This window comes from Humulus lupulus, chromosome 7, assembly GCF_963169125.1.
Source record: "Humulus lupulus chromosome 7, drHumLupu1.1, whole genome shotgun sequence".
Classification (NCBI taxonomy): domain Eukaryota; kingdom Viridiplantae; phylum Streptophyta; class Magnoliopsida; order Rosales; family Cannabaceae; genus Humulus; species Humulus lupulus.
The window spans coordinates 142,741,699-142,753,715 of NC_084799.1; the positions used below are offsets into that span (position 1 = coordinate 142,741,699).

Genomic DNA, 12,017 nt, shown 5'->3' on the forward strand with positions numbered 1-12,017 from the left:
TGCCTTAAGGTCGTGAGACATCTTGGTCAACCCCGGGTGAACTGAGTATGGGGTAGTGTGTGCCTCTTCAAAAATCTTCATCTTCATTCTATAATCATTCGGCACGCACAACCATCCTTTATATCTTAAGAACCCCTGTCCTGATATAGAGAAATCCGTAGTCTTGCCTTATTTGAATGCATCTATATGTGATACTATTGTGTCATCATGCCCTTTCCTGATTCGTATATCTTCTAATAGACTTGACTGGATGGACAAGTTAGCCAGTTGACCAATGACTACTTCTATTCTGGCATTAATTAGCTCTTGCTGAAGCCGCTTTTCTATTTCGGATAATGCTGCTAGATTTCTGTAGCTCTTTCGGCTTAGCACATCTGCAACTACGTTCGCTTTCCTTGGGTGGTATAGGATTTCGAAATCATAATCCTTTACTAGTTCTAACCACCTGTGATGCCTCATGTTGATCCTTTCTGTGTGAAGAAATACTCTAAGCTCTTGTGGTCCATATAAATCTTACACCGTTCTCCATAAAGATAGTGGCGCCAGATTTTCAATGCGAAGACCACCACTGCCAACTCCATATCATGTGTTGGATAGCGTTGCTCATATCCCTTCAGCTGCCTTGAGGCATAGGCTATCACTTTTTCATTTTTCATTAGCACACAACCCAAACCTTGCTTTGACGCATCACAGTATACTACAAACTTGTCGCTGGGTGTCAGTACACAAAGTACTGGTGCTGAGCATAACTTATCCTTGAGCAACTGGAAGCTCTCTTGACATCTATTCATCCAGTTAAACATTTGTTGTTTCCGGGTCAGGTTAGAAAGCGGAGTGGCTATCTTAGAAAAGCCTTCTACAAATATCTGATAATAGCCTGCTAGCCCGAGCAAACTTCTAACTTCTGACGAATTCTTAGGTCTTGGCCAATCCTTCACAACCTCTGTCTTAGTTGGGTCTACTACGACTCCGTCTTTGGATACTATATGGCCGAGGAACGCTACTTGCGAAAGATAAAATTCACACCTCTTGAACTTGGCATAAAGTTGATGCTCCTTCAGTCACAATATAGTCAATCTATATATTCCTCGTGCTCGACTTCGTCCTTGGAGTACACCAAAATATCATCAATGAACAGTATAACGAATTTGTCCAAGTAATCCTTGAAGACCCGATTCATTAAATCCATAAATGCGGCTGGAGCGTTGGTAAGGCCAAAAGACATAACTAGGAACTCGTAATGTCCATATCGAGTTTTAAAACCTGTCTTTGGTATATTCTCTTCCCGTACCTTGAGCTGGTGATAACCGGACCGTAGATCAATCTTTGAAAACACAGTTTCTCCTTGGAGTTGATCGAATAAGTCATCAATTCAGGCTAGTAGGTACTTATTCTTAATTTTCACCTTGTTCAGCTCGCAGTAATTGATACACATCCACATGCTTCCATCCTTCTTCTTTACAAATAAAATCGGTGCTCCCCATGGTGAATGGCTTGGTCTGATGAAACCCAAGGCTAAGAGTTCTTGTAACTGCGTTTTCAACTCCTTGAGTTCCGTAGGTGCCATCCGGTATGGTGCCCTTGAGATAGGCTCGGTTCCCAGTACTAGTTCAATTGTGAAGTCAATTTCCTGAGTAGGTGGTAACCCTAGCAATTCGTCAAGAAATATCTCTAGAAATTTCTTTATAATGCGGACGTCTCCAACCTTTAGTGGTGTTTCTTTTGCCACATTCATGACGCTTGCTAAGAATGCGTGATATCCTTTCTCTATCATCCTCTGAGCTTTGAGATAATAGATAAGCGGTGTCTGTAGTCCTGAAAGCTTTCCCATAAAACATAGTTTCTGACCGTTAGGAGTTTCGAACGTTACTTGTTTACGTCTACAATCAATGGTTGCGCCATGCCTTGCTAGCCAATCCATGCCCAGTATTATGTCAAAGTCCTTGATCTCTAACTCTATCAAGTCTCCTGCTAGTTCTATACCCTCGATTTTGATCGATACTCCTTGTACTATTCATGATGATAAGAGTACTTTGCCTGAAGGCAATTCTATCATAAACCTAGTTCTAAATCTTTCACAAGGTTTGTCTAATTTTTCTATCATTCCTAACGAGATATACGAGTGTGTTGCTTCTGAATCAAACAATACTGAACATATACTATAGAGGATAGGAATCTAACCTGTGACCACTTTGTTACTAGCTTCGGCTTCTCCCTGGGTTAAGGAAAAGACTCTGGCTGGAACCATCTTGTTGTCCCTCTTTTCTTCTTATTTGAGTTGTGAAAATTCCTTCTTCTGATGACCTTCCTGGCCATAGTTGTAACAACCTTTGGTGTTTGCACGACACTCCCCATGATGTCTTTTTTGGCACTTGGAGCACTACGAGTATTCTACATAACCTGACCTATTACTTCCATTGCTATTCCGTTCTCTTTTATCACCATCAACTTGCTTACTATCAAGATGCTTTCTTTTTTGGCCATTATTGTTGTGCTGGTGATTGTTGTTGTGGTTTCGACCATTCTGAGTCTAATTCTGCTGCTTGGGTTCAGACTTGTTGGCCTCCTCCTTACTAACATTTTCTTAGAGTCTTTCCACCTCTATAGTCGTTTCTAGGGCATCGGCATAAGAAGTGGTTCCAGTGTTTGCTAGCTTGACTCCGAGTTCAATCATGGGTTTGATTCCCCTGGTGAACTTGGTAACCCTCAAGAAATCGGTGGGGATCAACTCTGGCATGAATTTGGCTAGTTGATTGAATTGTCGAGCAGACTCGACTACTGTCAAATTGCTCTGCTTCAGACTGGCAAACTCTTCTACCCTCATAGTGGTGACAGCCGAGTTGTAATACTTTTTATGAAACAGTTCCACAAATCTAGTCCAAGCCATGGTGGCAACGTCATGAGTTTGCTGTACTAAATCCTACCATATTCTTGCATCCTTTTTTCAGAAGAGATGAAACATAGGATTTGTGATCTACGTTGCCAAGGTTCATGTGTGCTAGGATCGGATCTACATTCCTGAGCCATTCTTCCACCTCAAAGGGGTTTGTTATCCCTTCAAAGTTTGGAGTGTGCTGCTTACAGAAACACTCATAGATTGGCTCTATGTAATGAGCTGGATAAGGCACATAGTTTTCCACCAGCCATCCCCCATACTAATATCCTACTTATTGGGGTGCTTGAGCCACTGGCTAAGGCTGCGGCTGAGGCTCGGGCTGAGTGTGAGGCTGCGGCTGAGTCTGTTGCCATTGTTGCTACAACAATTCTTCCACTTGTTGACGTAGTTGGACAATCTTAGTGGTGTTGTCCACAAGAGGTGGTGCATTTTTGTTGGCAGCAGCATTGGTAACACACGTTCCCCTTCTTCGGACTAGAGGAGCTTCGTTAGTCTCGTTGGTGGTGCTGGGGGCACTGGCATTCATGCGTGCAGACCTTCGTAGCGACATCTTCAGCAAAGTTCTAACAGTCGAGAAAAACATGTTAGAACTCACCCTAATAGGCTCTAAGGCAAAATTTAGTCTAAGCAAACATAACTCGGACTTATCAGTTATGATTTCTTATGAAAAATTATGTAAGCCATTCATTATAATTAAGGTGTGTTTCTATACTTAGAAAATCAACCATCTTTATTATTTTCTATGTCTGTTTCTAATCATCCTATATGACTTAATTCTCATGCTTGAAACACGTCATTGTTCCAAAGTTAACCATATTGTGGGAGGGCTGGGATCAGTAAAATCGTTGCCACTACTATGGCCCCCTAAACTCTCAATATAGAACCTGGTCCATTGATTTGTATCCACCCTCACTGAATTCAGTCATTATTTATTTATTCCAAATTAATTATGATTGTAGAAAAAATTAAACTCATACATGTCATTCAAAAATAACAACTTTATTCATTTGGAAAAATATTTTCACTAAGTACAATCATAAATTCAAATAAATAAATAAATAAAGCAATTAATAAACTAAACTAAAAATAACTAGGGTAAATCTAAAAATCAGGATCCTCTACATTTGACCCTTCATCTAACATATCATCATCTATTTCTTCATAATCATCATTACTATGAGCCTTGAAACTACCTCAGGGAATTTTCATTAAGATATTATGCTTTTGTTCATTAGTGAATTGAAATTCAAACTTAGAGGTGAACCTTAGTATAAGGAAATAATATCTCATGGTTACCGGTAAATCATCTTCATCATCTATAGTCTCCCATAATTCTTCTAATGTTGAAATTACAGAAGGAAAAAATCCTAATTACTAGGACATATTGTTCCGTGGCTCTCATCATAATTTACCTATTCATTTGAAGGTGAACTATCTCTTTGTGAAACAGGATCAATCTTTGAGTGATTCTTTCTAGCACTCCTATTGTATTCCTTGGATCTCTAATCCTTTTCAATGCCTTAATGGCTCGGATATCATGATAGGTCAAAGCTCCATTCATTCTTAATTGAAAACATAATGATTAAAACATTAGCTATTAACATAAACATACTATTCATAACATAAACACTTACATTGGCGGGTAAATCTGGAGCTTGTACGTGTGTATCAAGGTGAACTTCATGCATATGAACTGTGGGCTCTGATACCAACTGTAATGACCCGACTAATTCTAGACCTCATACTATTAAAAACTACTAAACATAACTACTATTTTGGAATAAATTCAAGAAATAATAGAACTTTATTAAAAATTTGAAATACGGTACGAAATACAAAATATGGTATGGGATCTCATTGCTATTTATATAAAAACATAAACATAATATTTAATTAATTTTTAAAAACTAAGTGCGGAAATACATAAGAACATAAATTAAAATACTGGAAATAACTTCATCCTTGATCTTCCAGCAGTCCATTCAGTCAGTCCATCCCCAATACTCATGCCAAGTTGCCACGAATCCATCCCGCATTCCAAGTTTATTTTCATGGACCATATAAAATAAAAGGAATGAGCCTAATGCCCAACAAGGAAAATATACTAAAAACATATATCATAAATCACAAGACTATATTATAAAACATATGATGTAAAAATGTATATCATATAGGACTACAATATTAATGGCCATTAGCTCATTACCGTAGCATGTGATAAAACAATCTAGGTCCTCAGTCTACTAATCGAGGTAGCTTAGATCACAAAATAGTATATGATAACCCATTTAGGTCCTCAGTCTACTAATCGAGGTAGGGTAAATCATAACTCTAAACCACGATAATGATAAAAATCTTGGGGTTTGCTACCTAAGCAACTATAAGCCCAAGTGACTACAAAACATATTCATACATATATACATAGCACATAACATATCATAGCATATAAATATATCATAACACATATAATCTAATCTATTTTCCTTAACAAAAATTGAGATATTGGAGAGAAGAACGGGATTGGAAAACTCCTAAAGAAATGGAGACGAAAAAGAGATCTAAACCATCAAGAGAGAAACTTACCAAAAACCTTAAGTTTCAAGAATCTTAAACACCTAACCAAAAGCTATATTAATGAGTTAGAAACAGAAATAAAATGAAAGAAAATAAAAGAACTATGATGAACTGAATTTTAGGATAAGAATACCTTGATAGACGAGAACTTCGATTTACACCTCAATACCGAAATAACACTCCATCTTACTTCCCAAGTGTTTATAAAGCTTAGATTGAAAAGCTTTTAAATCCCAAACCCTAGTGTTTTCTCTCTAGAATAAACTTAGCAGCTTGGAGCCTCTGAAGAATGCTTGAATGATGAATAAAATGATTGAGTACTAGGTCCTATTTATAGAGTTCAAGGAGTGAAACTAACCCCTTTTAAATATGAATAAATAAATGAATATAAATTGAATATATTTGAATTTTCGGTTCAACAGATCCCTAGAACTCGGTCAAAAATGTTCAAGAGCAAGTTCAAGTGGTTGAGGGATGTTTCTAATTTAAATCCACAAAGTTTCCAAAAAATGGCTCTAGGAGCCGATATATCACCTACCCTAGGCGATATATCGCCCCTACCTATGCCCCGAGCTTCCGTGGTTTCGTTCGTGCGAAATCGACGTGTTTTCCGTAGGCGACATATCGACCCCTATAGCTGCGAAATATTGGCATACGCTGATATTTTAAACACGTTTTGCACACTTTCAGCATATTTCGAGTTTGTTCTAACAACTTTGACTGAGTAAAACGTAATCCTAACAGCGGCTGGAAGGTTCTAGAGCTTTTAGATTTATCATTTATTAAATTATTCATATAAAATCCTTAATAAACATGCTTGTGACAAGTGTCACGCTCTTAATTATTCTATATAAACCTTAGGTTATAATGAATAATATTTCTAGGACCAGCTATATTAATCAAACCTTATATTTAAATTAATATTTATAAACTATAGGATAAGTTTATAAAACTAGAACTATTTCTATGAGTTTCCAAATAAATTCCGGCTTGAACCAATATCCACTAAAACTAAAATACTACAAACTACTACTATTACTACTACTGCTGCTGCTGCTGACTACTTCTACTACTACTGCTACTACTACTACTGCTACTACTACTACTACTACTACTACTACTACTATCTAGCTAAGTAAAATTCCGAGATGCTACAAATTTATTTAATTATCTACTATGATTGTCAAAATATTTTTTTTGTCAATTTTGGACAATTTACTAGGATGTGGGGTTTAGAGAAGAAAAGTGAAATTTAGGCAAATTTATTAATTATGATAAATTGGTGTTAAATTGATAAATAGTATTAAATTAAGGTTCAAATTATAATTAGTTAATTTGAATAAATGATTTCATAATTAATTAATTAATTAATTATTGTTTAAATATAATTATAATTATAATTATAATTATAATTATGTATAAAGTTTTAATAAAACTTTATAGATTTCATATATAACGTACGAAATCAATTTTTAATATATCTATACATTATTATATTTATTTATTTAATTAATAAGAGTTTTTTGTTTTATTATATAATTATAGAAAATAATACTATTTGAATTTAAAGGCTTTTATGCTTTGAATTTAAAAATGTAAAAATCCCAAGGCTTGGCAAACACTATAGTGTTCGGCTATATATGGCATTTTAAGCTATTATTTTGATTATTTAATTAAATAAAATTAACCCTAAAGTGTTGTTATAAATAGGTACTTAAGTCTAGGGTTTTTAGGAAGAAGAAAGTTTTTTCTAAGAGCCTTTATTCTCCGGGAAAATAAAAGTAGACACAAAAGACCTAATTTGGCCGCCCAACATACACTCTCTTCTTCTCCATATTCGTCCATCTTATGTGTTGAGAATTTCCCACCTTAGTCTAGGTGATCAAAGGAAATTGTTGAAGATTGTGTAGTTTGAAAATCTAGTTCACTCTCTCGTCATTACTCTGCGACAGAAAGGAACAAGGGTTAGGGAGAGTGAAGGAAGGAGTTTTAATATCCGCTACTTAAAAGTAAGATTCTTAAACTTTGTTATTTTGATTTACTTTATGAAATGCATTAGAAACATGTTTCTAGAATGTTTTATTTGTTACTTTGTTTAATATATGAAACATACATAAAAATATTGTATAATCCTGTAAAATGTATTCCCAACATCTCTCTGTATTGAATCAGTGATGATTTTCAGCATTTGTGCCTTTGCCTGTTTAGATGTGGATGTATTAGATGCCATGGATGATGATGGAGTTTCAGTTTTTTTCGCATCAGAAGGACTTTCTGATACATCATTCTGGGCATCTGAAGTAGCAAGCATGTCTTCCATGAGTTTGTCTATCTTGACTCTTGTTGAAAATTCTGAAAAATCTTTGACATCATCAACAACAATATTAGCAGACTCCATAACAGTTTGTATTCTCATATTGTACACACGATATGCCTTACTGTTTATGGAATAACAAAGAAAAACACCTACATAAATTTTAGCATCAAATTTTCCATTATTTTTGCGATCTCTCAATATGTAACACACACAACCAAAGATATGTAAATAACTTACATTTGGATGCTTACCTTACAAGATCTCATAAGGAGTTTTGGTAGTACCTGGATGTATTACCACTCTGTTTATTGTGTAGCAAGTAGTATTAATAGCTTCAGCCCATAATCTTTTGGACAATTTCTTGCTATTCAACATTACTCTTGCCATTTCTTGAAGAGTACTATTTTTTCTCTCAACAACTCCATTTTGTTCAGGAGTTTTGGGAGCTAAAAATTCATGAGATATACCACAAGATCTACAGAATTCATCATACACAACATTCTCAAATTCTTTACCATGATCACTACGAATTCTATCAATCTTGCCAATATTACAATCATTTTCAACTATTATTTATAAACACAGTGTTTTGAAGGCTTCAAAAGTGTCAGATTTTACTCTTAAAAGATCAACCCAAGTAAAAAGTGAGAAGTCATCTACTGTAATATCCAACATTTTCATTATACATTTTTTATTATAAATCAGAGTTTTAATACATAAAATGTACAAGTTTACAAATTTAAGAAATAGTAATGGAAAAATAGTGTTTAAAATATCATTTTATGTTTTTAATGAGATTAAAGAGAGAGAAACTTGAGTAGTCAAGTATAGGACCCGAATGTCATATAATTTTAATTGGGGATTTTTATAAAATTAAGAAAGTTTTGCTAAAGGACTTATTTGAAAAGAATTTTAATATTTTGGGTCCAAGTGTAATTTTTAAAAAAATAATAATAAATAAATAAATAAAATAAAATAAAAGGCTTCAGCCTTTCTTTTTACCCGAGCCCCTCTCTCTCTCTCCTCAGAAAACCCCTCTCTCCCTCTCTCCCTCTCTCTCTCTCTCTCTCTCTCTCTCTCTCTCTCTCTCTCTCTCTCTCTCTCTCCTCTGCGTATTACTGTTGCCGACGACGCAGGAGTACTTTCCGGCCACCATTTTTAGCCACGCGCCGGACCGTTGGATTCAGAGGCCTCCGAACTATCGACCCACGCGGGAATCTAGAGCTCACTCGCCGATTAAACGCCTCAACCACTCGATTTAAGTTCGGCCACCCCGCGACTTCAAAGTTGCGATTCGGCCACCTCGGGCATCCGTTTGCCGATCCGTCACCACCATCGTGTTCCTCGTGTTGTGGGCTTCAAAACCCAATAACTTGTTCCTACATCTACCATAGTTGGGTGGTGGGCCCACCACGAGCCACCGCGATCCACCGTAGACTGACGGTCGAAACTTAGTGTTCGAGGTTCCGAAGTACGTTTTGAGTCTCAGAAAATCATCGTTTGACTTGTTGTGGAACCCGATCATTTTGGTATAATTTCTTTAACCTATATATTGTGATTTAATTGTGATTGATTAGAGTAATTGTTATTATGTGTATTTATAGTATATAATTATATATTATTGATATATGGAATATTTTCTGTAATTTACTGGCTGTCTGGGATTATATATATTTTTTATACAGGTTTTGATTTTGGAATTGTCCACTTTATAGCCGTTGTGCTGTCCAATTTTCTAGAAAATATTAGATATTAAATAAAGTATAAAAATACATATTTAATTGATTTTATATTAATATGGAAATTATTATGATTAAGTAATTTTAATTATTATTGTTATTATTTTGTTAAGTAAATCAAGAATACAGATTCATATATATATATATATATATATGAAAAGTATGATTTATAGTAAACCTATTATCTAACCATTATTATTGTATATTAATATTTTATTAATATTTGAATATTAAAATAATATCAAATATTAGTTTCTTACAGTTATTGATATTTGTAAGACCAGTGAATTTTGGAGAAAGTATATTTATTATATCACTGGAATTGATATTATGACTAATTAATAATAATATAAATATTTATATTTATATTATTATCATTATATTGATTATTACAACTTTATGTTAAAAATATGATTTCTTTTATAAAATGACTATTTGAATATATACATCCATATACGTATTGCTATTGAAGTATTTTGTTATTAATATCGAAATAAGTTTAATTATAGACGATAATTATTATTTTTGTTGGGATTATTATTATTATTATTATTATCATAAGAGTACATTATCTTATGAGCAAGGTTTAAATCATGGTTTTATATGAAGAGTTATTTGCATTACGTTGATAATAATTATTGTTATCATTTATATAGTTTCTGGTATTATTAATATACACTATCAATAGTGTATATTTATGATTTTGATAGAATTTAATAAATGATGTGCCTTGAATAGGATTTGCATGGATTTGATTGATTGACTCTTGGTGAGGAATTTTAAAATAAGCTAAGGACCTAAGGTAAGTAAATCTCACCTTTTGTGCTTAAGTGTAAGATGCATGACTACATTGATTGTGTACATCTGATGAGTTAAGTATGGTATGATGATGATGCATATGATAAGTATGTGAAGAATGGTTATATGAACACCATAAGGGTGTTGTGTGATATGTAATTGATGAATTCTGTGATATGTGAAAGATGTCTTACTTGGTTAAGAATGATATGAATTATGTGCAAGTATGTGTTCTTATGTTGATGGATATGTGGATTACTCTATGTTCATGATTTGTTATATGTTATGATATATGAAGCGTTTAAGTTTTTAGGCTGGAAACCTTAGACCTGAGCCATAGCTCTACGTTAAGGTATAACAACGCCACCAACCCAAAGCTTCATGTATTATGACTAAAGATGTTTTGAGTTATATGAGATGTGATACAATGCCTTGATTGAATACCATCAACATCAGTCATGAACACGAACATTGGCATTTCAGCATCAGCATGTATGCATGGCATGTACAGTTATGTGATACATTATTATGTGATATAAGACCATGCATATGAATATGAGAAAAGTTATGAAATGTCTTGAAAAGTCTTATGTAAAGTTAAACATTTTAATGACACAAGGCTTAAGCAAAGTGATAATAAGATGTTTAAAAAGGGTGCCACTGTTTTGATGAAGCAATCAAGTAAGTTCAGTAAAGAAGACGGAAGTCTATAAGACTTATAGTGGCTGCCCACTAGTGTGGGCTAGGTCAGAGTTGACCATTCAGATATGTTTGCCATGTTTCCGTCTTTCTCCTCCATATGTGTAATAAGTATGGCAGCTATGGCAACGATGAAATGAGTGCTATGATGAGCCTAGCTGAGATGATGGCTAGCCGGAGGAGAACCCATGGGATTCTATATGATATGTGTAACAAGCCCTGCAGGCATTGGCTGAATCAAACAGTGTGCACAAGTGATATTGGGCCCATAAAAATGTGAAACTAAAAGAAAGAGCATAAAAGTAAAGTTTGAAAGTGCATGAGCAATAAATGAAATGCATAAGTATTTAAGTCAGCATATTAGTATATGTGCACTACAAACTCACGACATTCATGTGTATGTGTATGCATGAGATTTGCTTACTGAGCGTTAGCTCATTATGTTATTTTCCAACATTTTTCCAGGTGTGGCTTTAGCTGTTGAGCAACTTGTGGAGCACGGACTCAGTAGCAATGCAATAATGGTTTAGAGTTTTCATATGGCTGCCTTAAATTTAAAGTATTCATACGTGTAATAATTTCTTCTAATAAGTTTATATAAAAGTTTAAATTTTTCTGTATTTCTTCGTATCATTTTATTTAATTCTTTTGGTCAAGTGCCTTACATACTCGTAAACCCTAGAATTACGAGTATGTGGCAGACGTACCCTACCTTAGGGATGTTACATCTACGCACACAATGATGTATCTTTTTCCATTTAATCTTTCAACCTGAATTGGATCCATTAGATCCGTGTTAAGAAATTCTAAGATCTTTGTGGTATTCACATTTGAAATACCTTTGTGAGTGATCTTTAATTGCTTACCAAGTTGGCAAGGTCCACACTTACCTGTAGACTTTTTACCTAGTATGGGTAATCCTCGAATAATACACGCATTTGACAATTTTTTCAAGTTTTTTAAATTAATGTGACAAACTTTTTCATGCCACAGA

The 12,017-nt window shown here is 34.5% G+C and overlaps 1 long non-coding RNA gene across 1 annotated transcript; it reads left to right on the forward strand.

The window, feature by feature from the left end:
• The first annotated feature begins 8,825 nt into the window (after positions 1-8,825).
• Positions 8,826-11,724, forward strand: LOC133789949 (uncharacterized). Its single transcript, XR_009873802.1, has 3 exons — positions 8,826-9,316; positions 10,265-10,328; positions 11,489-11,724. It is a non-coding gene; the product is annotated as an uncharacterized LOC133789949 (long non-coding RNA).
• Positions 11,725-12,017: the final 293 nt, after the last annotated feature.